This window comes from Bactrocera tryoni, chromosome 1, assembly GCF_016617805.1.
Source record: "Bactrocera tryoni isolate S06 chromosome 1, CSIRO_BtryS06_freeze2, whole genome shotgun sequence".
NCBI classification, from domain to species: Eukaryota; Metazoa; Arthropoda; class Insecta; order Diptera; family Tephritidae; genus Bactrocera; species Bactrocera tryoni.
In genome coordinates this window covers 27,581,456-27,594,871 of record NC_052499.1, presented here as the reverse complement: position 1 = coordinate 27,594,871, position 13,416 = coordinate 27,581,456, and the positions used below count along the sequence as shown (strand labels likewise).

The 13,416-nt window shown below is 37.6% G+C and overlaps 1 protein-coding gene across 1 annotated transcript in view; it reads left to right on the top strand.

Annotated features, from left to right (window-relative positions):
• The window catches only part of LOC120766489 (ras-like protein family member 10B), a gene marked incomplete at its 5' end in the record, with an annotated part of 138,530 nt that overhangs the window by 35,250 nt on the left and 89,864 nt on the right, over nt 1-13,416 (top strand). The window lies entirely within an intron of this gene.

The window sequence follows — 13,416 nt, the reverse complement described above, 5'->3', positions numbered from 1 at the left end:
AAATACACCAACAGGAGTACAAATACCAACAACACAACCAAGCCGCGCACGCGATTTTTCTGCTTTTATTATTATGTAACTGTTTTCTTTTGAATCTCCGTACCCCTATTTATTATACATATATACATATAAGCGCGAGGCAGTAATCACCTTTTATTCTTAAATTTGTTTACTTTTTGTTTGACACATTCCGTTTTATTTAAGTTTTAGCGAGATTTCTTACTTTCTGCTCACTTCCTTTTTAAATTCAAAACTCTTTCGTTCACTTCACAACTTCGCACTGGAACACCCGACGATTTTGTGCAACTTTCTTTCAACTTCACTTCCGTTTAGCGCACTTCGCGCTTAACCGTTTCACTGGCACTCCACTTCACTTCGTTACAGTCGATTTAACTCCGTTCGCCGCAGCGGCGTTCACTGAAAATGCACTTCAGCTCGAGCGAGTCGAGCACTTCGAGCAGCTTCCACCGAAAACTGTGCCGCTTGCACCCAATTCGAAGGCAGCAGTTTCAGTTTCAATTTGAATCTCAGTGCAGAGGTCCACACAAACGGTGTTGGTAACAACAGTATTCCGCTTTGCCAATTGCCCGGGATGCTGTCGCCACGATGGACCATTTTTAACTGTGTTCCAACGGTATTTCTGGTCTTGCTTTTGTGTTGCGGGAGCACAAACGACAGGCGTAGCTCTGCGCAGCGTAGCGCAACTGCCGCTGCTGCCGACGCCAGCTCACAGGCTGGCATGTAGAAACAGCTGAGCGTTGTGAATATATTAGGAGTCGGCGGCTGCTGCTGTTGCTGTCTCTGCCGTTAGCATGCCAGGACACTTGGGGAACCCAGAGCGCAGCGCTGCGTGGAGCAACACCCAAAATGGTGCGTTCGAGCCAAGCGTCTGCGAGAATACAATTGTACAAACGACGGAATGGAATTCAATAAGAGCGCTTTGCTGGCAATGTGAGAGCCGGAGTACTTGGTGTGGAAATTGATGCTGCCACATTGTTGAAACTTATGTTTGGTATACTTAAAATTGAGTTTTAATAGACTTATATGTATGTATTTATATTGGTGCGTATTTTAATGTAAGAAACTGGTTACAAATGAATTTTTCGAAGTATTGCCTATCGCTAGTTGCAACTGTTTCCATCTTTCTGGTAAAGTTTGAATGTCATTACGATAAAACTACTTATCCTATGATGCTATCCGAAAATAAAGCCATTTTTTGATGTCGTCTTCTGAGGGGCCTTGCCGGAGAACCAATAATAGTCGGACAGTGCGATATCTGGGAAAAATAGTGAGTGAGTAGGACTTCCCACGTCTACGTAGGTTTTACCAGGTTTGGCAACGTGAGATCGAACGTTGTTATGCAGCAGAAAGACTCTTTCGTGCCTCTCCTGGTATTGAAGCCGCTTTTGACGCAGCGCACGGCTGAATCGCATCAATTGAAGGAGATACTGTTCCTCATTTTAGGTGTGGTTTCAGCAGCTTTTAATAAATGACGCCGGACTGATCCCATCAAATACACAGCATAACTTTCGCAGCGTGAATATTCGGGAGGGGCGATGGCGTTGAAACAAGACCGTGCTGTTAAGTTTATTCCACATTGGATATAATAAAATCGATCACCTCTAACTCCTGAAGCCATCTATTGCCCCACAGCGGAAACTTAGTTGCGCAGCTAATAGTTTTATACGTAAAATAATATCAGTCCTACAAAAATTTGAAGATGATAATGATATAATTTGATCATATTATTTCAAATGAAGCCATAAACTGCCTTTTATAAAAGTTTGGTTTCACCAAAGTTGTGACAGTGAGCTCAAGACTAGGATCGCCTAGAGTAGATGACAACTTCTTTGAAGTAGGCTGCGCTACGAAACAGTGGATTCTCTGTTCAATTAAGAGCAGACAACTCTGTTTTGAAGTCACTAAACTGTTAAGGAAGCCGGAATCTTAAGTAAGTGGGTGGTTTCTCAACAATCCTCCCTGCAAGCTAATACAATTACAAATTCAAACATAAAAGACCTTACTGTTCCTCTTTTCCAGTGGTCCCATTGCGATTATAGGCGCATAGGAATAACCATAAGTGTTAAACACTGCGACTCGTTGGTCAAAGTAACCCTGAATGATATCAAGTCCAATGTACTCGTGTAAACTTACTTATCGTAACCTGAATGGGCCCAGGTATTTATGCGGTTGAGACTTATAAACGCGGCAGCGATCTAAATCTTATTATTTAAGAAATGTTTCTGTAGTTACAGCAACAATATCCGATTATCACTGCAGATGACGCAAAAAGTTTCGCCGTTCTGTAGAAACATCATATGATGTTAGACAAAACTAAAAAATCTCCTCGAATTAGAAATCCACCAATACCGAAGGAACCGGGCCGATATTTTACATTAAAGGTCCTCCTCCAATATTTTACACGCTACATACTGAAGGTTGATTCACATTAGCTTTGCTAGAATAGTTATCTATAAATCCCGCAGTCCAAAGGGCTTTATCAGTATCATCTAAATGTAGGCTTTAGGAGGAGAGATAATTACAAGCTGTGATAGAAAAATTGTATTTGCAAAGGTTGACACTTTGAAATATTACTGGAAATTACTAAGACAACCACGCGGTGTGATACAACCTCATAGCTTGAAAAACATCAATATATGTCATAAAAATATGTACTTTGTCACTTTCAAGACAATTTCGAAACATTTTATACCCTGAACTGGCTAGAAGAATTTGTCGGAGACTCTATTAAGTGACAAGTTGAGTCGATTTAGCGAACTAGTCTATCCGTTTTTGAGATATCATACGAAAACTATGCTCACGTCCTTTGCTCACCAAAAAAACTGCTCATTTGTCAGAACTGCCAATATCGGACCACTATAGCATTTAGTTGCTAAACAAACTAACCGATGAAACTCAAGTCATTGTATGGAAAACTTTCTTATTTGACAAGACACAGACAAAGCATCGCTACAATTTCCAAAAAACTATTTAGATTGGACAACTATAGCATATAGCTGCCATATAAACTGACTGATAAAAATTAAGACTAAGTTATTTTTATACACTTTTATGCTATAAAAAATGCACCTGCGAATGGTATTATAGCTTCGGTGCTGCCGAAGTTTACGTTTTTTCTTGTTTTATCAACTCTTTGTCTTAAGAAAATTGTTAGTTTACTAAATTGAATATTTAAAATATTCCCAGATTAAAATATGGCAACATCGTACATTTCCAATGCCAAGCCACTTGACCTCCGCTCTGAGCACCACAGCTACTGAGCATGCTCAACACTTTCACTCTCTTCAAAATGTTTGCGAATTCCATTTGCTTAAATGGCCTGACTTGTAGCCAACAAGCCAAGAAGCAGCAGCAAAACGACCGCACAACCGGCAGGACGTGCACGCAGCAATGAGTATTTTAAACTACCGTTACTGTTGTTATGTTATCACACAGCGTTTCATGCGTACGTACAACTTAAGCCACAGCACAGATAGCACAGTTAAGAAAATCACGTTGTCACACGAAGCGAGCGAAGTAAAGAAGACGGGTGTGAAGACGGCTACTGGCTTAAGGAGTAGTTCGCTGGATAAAGAACGACAAGGAAGTGCAAATTGCAAGCCAAGGGAAGAAAAAAAACTTCAAGGAAGTAGCGGTGTGACACTAAGGGCACAGTATGTTGGTGTTGATACAACAACAACAACTACTACTACTACTGCTAGTATATGTATGTATGTATATACACGCACTTACCTATATGACAACTTGAGGCTATATTGAATGCCAACAACAATAGGAAAGCGATACTATGCTAATATGCTGTTGTTGCTTTTGTAGTAGTAGCACAATGCCGAGGAGACATAACGGTACTAAAAATAGATTATACATGTATGCAAGCCTGTATGTAGTAGAGCATGCCCTTCCGGCTGGCGTAAATTAACACAATGACACGCGGGTGTGCAGGCATGACGGACACTAAGAGATTATGGCCAATTCAAATAATCAGCTTGACAGCAGCACAGGGTGCTGCAGAGTTCAGGAACTAGGAGTGAGCTATTGTTGTCTTGCTGTTAGTATGACGTTACTGTGTGTTTGTTGTTGCTATTAGCATTATTACTGCTCTAAAGCTCTTTTGGTTATGAGCGAAGCGTATTTTAAGAAGCTTCGAAATTAACTGGGCTAGCTTTGTATAAAAACTGCGAAATGAGGCAATAGGAGTAGACTCTTTCACAAAACTGTAGTTGTTGTTGTTGTATTAGCTTCTCACTCACACTTCTCAATTTATGAGCGGAATATTACTTCACTAAATTTTCAACATCCGTGCCGATTTCATAGACTCATACTTGAAGTTTGTTTTTTTTTTAGTTATGGTGTCAAAAGAGATTTCCACAAGAATTTTGAGGCAAACTGCCGTGCTATCTATTTTGCGCTAAAAAAAATTGAATTCGTTCCGCCTCAGCTGGTCAAGTTGTATTCGAGACGGAACGGTGTTTTTCCGTATGGCTTAGATCGATTAGTCATAGATTTTCAAAGCAATTATTTTGACCATTCAATCAGAAATAGATGTCTAGCTTTATTTGGACTACCACTGATAGCGAGGAAGAAGACTAAAGCTTGTCTTCTCTGCTCCTCTTGTTGTCTTGCAATGCTTTCTTCGGCCATGCCAGTTCAAGTACGCGAGATAGCTATCTAAAGACCGTTATTATTGTATTGGCCTTATCCAGGAAGAAGTGAAACTACTACTTGTAAATGTTACTTCAGAAATACACTCGTGGCCACGGAAACATTACCACTATACGTTCTTAAATTTTTTTCGGACTTTTTTTTCATTCAGGATTTTCTTCAATTTTGTTTTTTTTATGTTTTTAGTAAGCATAAGTAAACTAAATTATATTATCTTATTATAATTACAGTTTTTAATTTATTACGTTTATTGAGTGAAACACAAATTAGCTCTTCTGTGCTTATACAAAAGCGGTCGATTTTATTGTTTTTAAAGTGATACACCTACTAAACTTCGTGTTTCAAAAAAAAAAAATAAAATAAAATAAAATATTAATTTAAAATATAGTATAATTAAAATTAAATTTAAAAAATAAAAAAAATATAATTTTTTGATCGCATGTCAGTCTCTTACATTTTGAGCTCATTTTGTAAAGTTCACTATCTCTCAATTGATTTATCTATACGTATCTGAAAGTGTTTTGTTTTTAGTTTTTAATATTTTTGATTAATAACATGTCATTAACTTATATCTAAATAAAAAATTTCTATATCGCAAAAGTTACCGCTATGAAATGTAGTCAAATGTGCACAATACTTGAAAATTTTGAGTGGTAAGGTTTGCGTCGTCACGAGTGTATAAACCACTACCTCAGATTCAAACTGTCTGACATATTTCACGTTACAGTTAGTCGGATGCGTATACAAAAAAACCGATAAGAAAATAGTAATGTCAAGCCAATATTGAAATACATAAAAAGCTTCATATTTTTTGGACATAAACAAAAAACTATGCACTTCCTGACCTGTATTGCTCTGAAGACAACACACAAATAACTCCTTAAAACGCCACATTTAAATCTAAAACCTTTTTGTTGACCTCACTAAGGCTTTGAAATATAGTGTTCGTCTTTATTTTGCACATAAATGTTTTTCCCATTTATAGGGATTTTCCTAGCAAAGTAAGTCATCTGTTTGAATTTTACACCCCATCCCATTTCATACTATTACTCTCGTAGAACCCCCCGAGGTGATCCAGTGACTGATGCACACGGCATACTAAAATTAATGAGGTAACACTTCTTCAACCTGATGAATGGCAGTGAAAGCATAACACCTGGAGATGGTGAACCTATGAAGAAGTTCGATAGCAATTACCCGTCTGAAAAAAAATAAAAAGGCGGCCGATGGATTGCCGGCCGAGCTATTCAAACACGGCGGCGAAGAACTGTTAGGGAGCATGCATCATCTTTTTCTAGAAAATGGTCGGACGGAGAAATGGAGATCTCATAATCTGCACCAAATACAATGGGATAAGCTTCCTTGACACCGCATCTAAGGTTCTGTCGAGCGTATTGTGTGAAAGATTAAAGCCCACAGTCAACAAGCTGATTAGATCTTATCAGTGTGGCTTTAGACCAACTGACCAGATATTCACTGATGTCAAAGCTGCAAAGCAGGAAAAGAAGCTGCCTTTATGATGCGTTCTCTGAATTTGGTATTCCCGCAAAACTAATACGGCTGAATAAACTGACGTTGAGCAATGCTAAAAGTTCCGTCAGGATAGGGAAGAACTTCCCCGAGCCATTCCATACCAAACGAGGTTTCAGACAAGGCGACACCCTTTCGTGCAACTTCTCCAATCTACTCTTGGAGAAAATAATTCGAGCTGCAGAACTAAATAGAGCAGCATTAACACCAACAACAGATCAGCCTCGAAATCCAACGCAGAGTAACTCTTGTCAGCAAATGATACTTCGGACTGAGTACGCAATTGAAAAGTAAAGTCCTCTCTCGACAAACTAAGGAAATTGACATTGTTCAGCAAATTAAGAGACAGCGGCTGCGCTGGCTAGGTTATAAAAAAACTCCAGAGGAAGAGGAAGACCTCCACTTCGAGGAAAAGACCAGGTGGAAGCTTCGGTTGGTGCCAAACAGCGAAAAGGACTGGCATGATGTTTGTAAATTTGGCTATAACTGAGAAAGCGGTGTCTACGCCAATAAAGAAACGGAAGATATCTTATTTTAGTGCTTAGTTATGGCACTTTATGAGTTTTTTTTTAATGGCGTTTTGTGGGCGTGACACTGGATCGATAACGCCCATCTACGAACTTCGACTTACTTTTCTGCCAAAGAATATGTGGACTAAGGTTCATCTAGATATATCTATTTTTACTCTGGTTACAGCTTGCACGGACGGGCGGCGAACTTTTCTCCTCATCGTGTTCATTTATATGTATACGAGTACAACTATAACTCTATCTCGCTTAGTTTTAAGTGATACGTACAGCCGTTACGTGAACAAAACTATTATACTCTGTTGAAACATGCTGCAAGAGTATAAAAACAAACAAGTTTCGCGTTTTCAGCTTAACTTTATTTGGTTAAAGTCTAAGCCCTTATGGTCAGACATCTGCAAAACGCACACATTTGTACTTATATGCTTTTGTATACGAGTAACGGTGCCTGCACGTGAGAATACGCAGGCGTTGAGGGCACTTCCGGTCTGGCTGGTGTCCGTTAGCAAATCTGTGCATTCACTCATAAATCTTTATTCGCCTGCGGACAGATACAGTTATATATAGCTGCTGCTATTTCTTGCACAATATATGAGCCTTTGATGAAATATTTCTTAACCTTTGCTTTTAACTCATCTTTCGGTCGCTGCAAATGCGGTCCAACAAAGCTGAGAGACGGCTGTTATTTGCATTGTAAATCTGTTGCTGACACTTTGCTACAGAAGTGTAAACAAATGTACATATATGTATGTATGTATGCTCGTATAGAATTAAATGAGACAAGAACTCAAAGTGGCCAATTTGGGCTGCGTCGCCTTTGCGAGACAATTCAAAAAGAATTTTGAACTACTTCGCTCGCTTTCACTTGACATCTGGTTGCGATTATCGGTATTTTGCCTCTCCTCGCTTCGTGGTACTTGCGGCATAAGCGCTTTACTTTACCTCAATCAAATAATTGCAGTCTTAGATATTTTTTTCTCTTTGATTTACAGATTAAATGGAGATTTTCTGCTTGAGAACAGGCAATAAGGATTTCAAAAACAACTATAAACCAGAAATTTGATTTGCTTACTTTGGGGTTTTTCCCAGCATGGGCAACTTATTTTACTTATTGCCTGGACTTTGATAGAACTTTGCTTTTATATGACGTTTGGTCGAAATATGTAAGTTTCTGAGAAAATTTTTATTGAATTCTGCCACGAACTTGTTCTTAAAGAATATTTCATGAGCGCCTAAGTGTCTGCGAATTCGATGCGGTTCGACGAAACAAGAGTTAAAGTGGCAGTATGTAAAATAAGCTGTAAGAAAAATATTATGGAAATATGTATACATATACCATATAGTAAAGTTAAAGTGAAGAAAAAACAAGAAAAACCTATTTGCTATAGAGATCCAATCTGAACAATTGTACCGCTGTCTAGAACCACAATCCACACCAAATTTCGCGAAGACTCTTTGTATGAATGTAGCTAGTTAATATGAGATTATTTGCTTAAATTTTATTGTCATACTCTAATGTGAAGAGCATTATATTAAAAATGTGAATTTCAAAGGAAACCTATCCCAGATTTGCTATCCAAAATGGCATTCTATTGAGCTGCTTTCTCTAAACTCTTGTTTTGCTTTAGGACTTGGCTAATATCTGTGATGGATCTGGATCAAATACATAGGAAAATAAGTTTAGAATTGCGTTTAAAACGTCAAAGCTGCTACTTAGTGTAGCCTAGCGAAGAATATTGCTGACTGGTTACTCTCCGATCTAACTATTCAAACTGTAAAGAATTGGACATATTTTCATATTGTTGACACCGAAAAATACCTTAGCAATTTATCGAGGAAAAGTCTGCTCATCTTTTGGCATGGGAAACAATAACGATTATCTTTCAAAGAACAAGAACATAAACAGCTGTTGGAAAGATTATTGTTTTTAGAAAAAGTTTAAAAAATTTCTTAGGAGAAACTTTACAAAAAAACGAAAGAAACAGATGACAAAGGCAAGTGTAACTGCAGTTTCCAAAAAAGTTGAGGACGCCGAAGCATGTGCCTAATGATGGTAAATATCACGATATATCCTTTGTCTTCAAGCTTTTATAAATTGCGAGAGTATCGATTTTTTTTTTAATTAGAATTACAAATATTTCAACGGTAGTCTACTCTGACGAGTCTGCTCTGTTTGCTAATTGCTTCCGTTTCGCTTGATCGACCAATCAGAATGCGCCACGTCAGTCCGACGGTGAGTAAATAAGACTAACGTGAATTTTTCCGTCTATCGTTCGTGACAGTTTATTTGATTAAAAAAAAACCAGCAACATAAACTTTCTCTCCTCTCCAAACTCTGTTTCCAAGCGATTCTGGCTCCTTGTAGTCGTCTTCAATTTTTTACGCAAAAATGTTATGTTCGTGATATGGATGGATTTCAAATGATTTGGATCAGAAAGTAGTCTGCAATTGAGAGAACAACGTCTAACTAAGATGGCCGAAAATGAGTTCACTCATTTAACTGTAATGAGTTGTTTTTCCAAGTTTCAGTGAATCTATAAGTAGTTATAACGCGACCCAATGTCGTTTTGGGTAACTGTATTAAAAAGTTTAAATTACCACTAATTGCAAGCGCTTAGAAGGTGCGTGCCGTGAGCTTTAGAACTATTTACAACACCTGCTGGAATAGCGCAATGCATAATTCATAAAGTTAAAATATCAACTAAACATCGTGGAATTATTTTTGAATTATTTATACTAGGTGCATTCCAAAGTAAACAGGACTTTAAAAAACCAACAAAACAAAAGGTTTTTTCAGCAAAATTAATTTATTGTATTCAAAATAGTCCCGTTCTGTTTCAATACAGCTTTTTGCACGGTCCAAAAGCATGTCGAACGAGTGTTCCAGCTCGTTGGCCGGTATGGCCGCCAGTATGCTGGTGCAAGCCTTTTTAATAGCCTCTACGTCTGCATAACGTTTTCCTTTCATGGGCAAATGCCTTTTGCCGAAAAGGAAGAGACGCACGGTGCCATATCAGGTGAATACAGGGAGTGGTTAACGGTTAAGATGTGAGTTTAGGTCAAATAATCGGTCACAAGCGTCGCTCGAATGTTGGATTCTGAGCAATTCTTCGTCGTCAGTCAATTTGTGCAGAACAAACCGTGCACACACCTTTCGTAAGCCCAAATGTTTTGTCAAAATGCGTTAAATTGATGTTTTGGAGATGTTCAATTCCATTTCCATGAATTTCAATGATGATTTCGGCTGATTTTTGCTGAATTCACGCACAGTTTCGAAGGAATTTCCGGTGATCACGGATTTTGATTGGCCCACATGTTGATCGTCATTTACAACATATATGTCCTCACGACCACTTTGAAAACGTTGAAACCACTCGTGCACTTGCCATAAACTTGTTTATCAATTGAAACGTTTCGGTAAAAGTTTTACCAATTTTAAAACAAAATTTTATGTTGGCTCTTTGTTCGAAGCTCATTTTCGCACCGATAACACAAACATACTGACACTTGAAACGCAATAACTTCACTTCCAATCAATGAAATGTCATGAAATTCTCACTGCAGAATCGATAAGGATAGCAGATTCTAACGCATCAGTCGACATATAGATGGCGCCACCAGGGGGTACTACATTCAAAAAATCCTGTTTACTTCGGAACACACCTTGTACATTAAAAGATGTGCGATAATTCTCTAAAAATGACGCGCTGTATGTGAAAAATTACAGTGGTTAGAAAAATTCTTATCGGTACCAAAAAGTTACGAAAAAGATTTTAAATCAGGCTACTCGAATTAAAGTCATAAGGTTTTTAGTTAGCCCTACGCTTCAAAAGGCGCGTTTATAAATTCGACAGCTGTCGGATCATTAGTTTGTGAGTTATATCATTTTGAGTGAAGCAACTTATATAACTGTGAAAATAGTTGATAAAAAGAAATTTCGCATGTTAATAAAATATTGATTTTTGAAAGGGAAAAATGCAGTTGAAGTGATAACTTGGCTTGCTGACAAGTTTCCGGACACTGTCCCAAGCTAAAGATGTCAACTATGTACACTATATCTTTTACGAATATTTGGATACGAGAAAGCTTTTCGCATTTAAGGACAAATCTTGGTTACTGCATTGATTTTTCGAGAGTTTCTCGCCAAATTTTCCACCAAAATCGTGCCGCAAACAGCCGCTTCGGGAAACCGTTTTGAGTCAATTGAAAACATTAGACGTGAATCGCTACGAGCATTGAATGCTATTCCGAAAATTGATTTTAACCACTGTTTCGAGGATTGGAAAAAACGTCGACACAATTGTATTGGGGCCAATGGGATTACTTTGAGGAGGACAATATTGTGTTTGAAAAATAAATAAAAAATTTTAAAATTATGAACAAAGTCTAACTATTTTTTGCTCATATTAGTATTGAATTGAAATTCAGGGAATTCCTTCCCTGATAGGAGTATGTCGTTGTGTCAAAAATTTGTTTAATCGGGCCAATACTGCCCTTAGCCCCTATATATCTAATATCATCATTTTAACTAACAAGTCTTAAGTACCTGAGATACGTCCTGGCTTTAATCTTTGCAAGTTGTAAGAGTATGAAATGTTCGGTTATACCCGAAATTAGCCTTTCATTACTTGTTTATGTTTATATTTTAATATTTTTAGTTATATATGGCCTCCTCTTGAGCGTGAGTACTTCGACGCTCACCATTTAGAGGGAAAGGCGTTCGGCATTTCAGCCAAGTGTTTGGACAGTCCCATTATGCTACTTAAAAGTAATATTATAATTTGAATTTTAGATTTGTCTTCTTGACCGCCATTTGAAGTTTCACTACCCCCCACTCCTCTTGTTCACTTTCCACCATTCACAGACAACATCTTTTGAATAGTCTTCTAATGAAAGTTAATAGTATGTATGTATGTGTTGTGTCGGTCCAATTGAACGTCGCCATCGTTGTGACACTCAATATCAATGTTAACTGAGCCTCTTCAGTATAAGTCTGTGCGTAGGTAGACTATGTGGCCGAGGGAATTTGTGGGAATTTTGGCACTAACTCGCATGCCTTCCTGCACACACGAAGACACTCGCAACATGATAGGATGTATGGATTTGTGTAGGCATATATAATGGCCGATGAGAAAGTCGATATTTTATGGAATTTTTAATGACCTTTTCAATATTCAATATCAATATCAGCGGGTCAATGTGTGTCAACCGCTTGCGGCATAGCCATACATGGATGTAGAAATTGTATATACAAGTATTATATACTTATGCCGAATGCCAATAAATAAATACGCGGGTAGCTAACAAAGTTGTACAAAATGTCTTTGCCTTATCCTCACTAAGAATATATCAAGTGTTTATACTTAAACTGTCGTGTATGGCAGCTATATGCTATAGATTTCTGGTCTTGAAAATTTCTTCGAATATTATAGTGTTTGTCAAATAAAAAACTTTTCTATACAAGTACAGGATTTTGATCGTTCTGTTGTATGCCAGCTATCGTGCTCCGATTTGCGTGGTTATGACAAATGAGCAGCTTCTTGGTGAGAAAGATATGTGTGTAAAATTTAAAATCGATATCTCAAAAACTCAACACAAATTGATATACCATCGAATGACTAAAGATACGTTATAAAGTTGACTACCGAAAGATCGCAATATTTATATAGAGCTTTAGGACGGGAATGTGAAATTACAGTACCTAAAATTCCGATATTTCATATCAGTGAGCTGATACGAAGTACTGGAACTTCTGCTCTTAGAATATGAAGCCCGTTAGTCACATCACACTTCTATTATTCATAATAATATCATAGCAATAGTACTGAAATATCAATAATCAGCCAAAATAGCTCTCCGCTATCGAGAATCTAATAACATTTAGACCAGTCAAATGTTCCCCTAAACACATATAACGGCCTCCTAATATGCAAATAAGATCCTACACTCTCTCTATGGCGAATTTGATTAGAAATAAAATCAGAACATTCCTTACAACTTTAAGGTTTAAAAAGACCTCTACGGACCGGTTCGTTTTTCGATAAATGATATCGACAGCAATTTTACAAACTTGTACTCAAAGAATTTTATTTTCGATGTTGTTGCATTGAAGCCACTACAGCGACTACTTGTTTGAAAAAGACTACTTGCTGAAGTGCGTTCCGGTGAAAGTTATTGAAATTGATTGACGATATCTAAGCCTACATATAACACGAACCTGGTATATTATAAAACGGAGCGTGGAGTTCTTCAAAGAGATTGAATTAATACTTTCAGCGATTTTTTTCTGTGAATAATTCAGTCAAAATATCATTAATAATATGCAGAAACGCCGAGACACCTCGTGCAGTCAACTTATTCAGTGCACTAACTCATAAAAAACTGCTGGTTTTCTAGACCTACCATAAAATAGCATCGATGATATTGCTACAACTTACTCATTAAGGTTCAAAAACCTTTCTAGGTGTTATAACGCGAAGAAAGTGGACCTCCGCTGCATTAAAATAATCGAGTTAACACGAGAACCAGGGTCCATTTTTTGATTTGACTGAAGTGTGTGACTCAAAAAAAGATTCTTCTCAGCTAACATAAAGAGAAGAAAAGGACTTGAGAAGAAATTCAAGTAATCAGTAATTTATTTGTTGACCTCCAAACTAGAATTAAACAGTCTCATGGC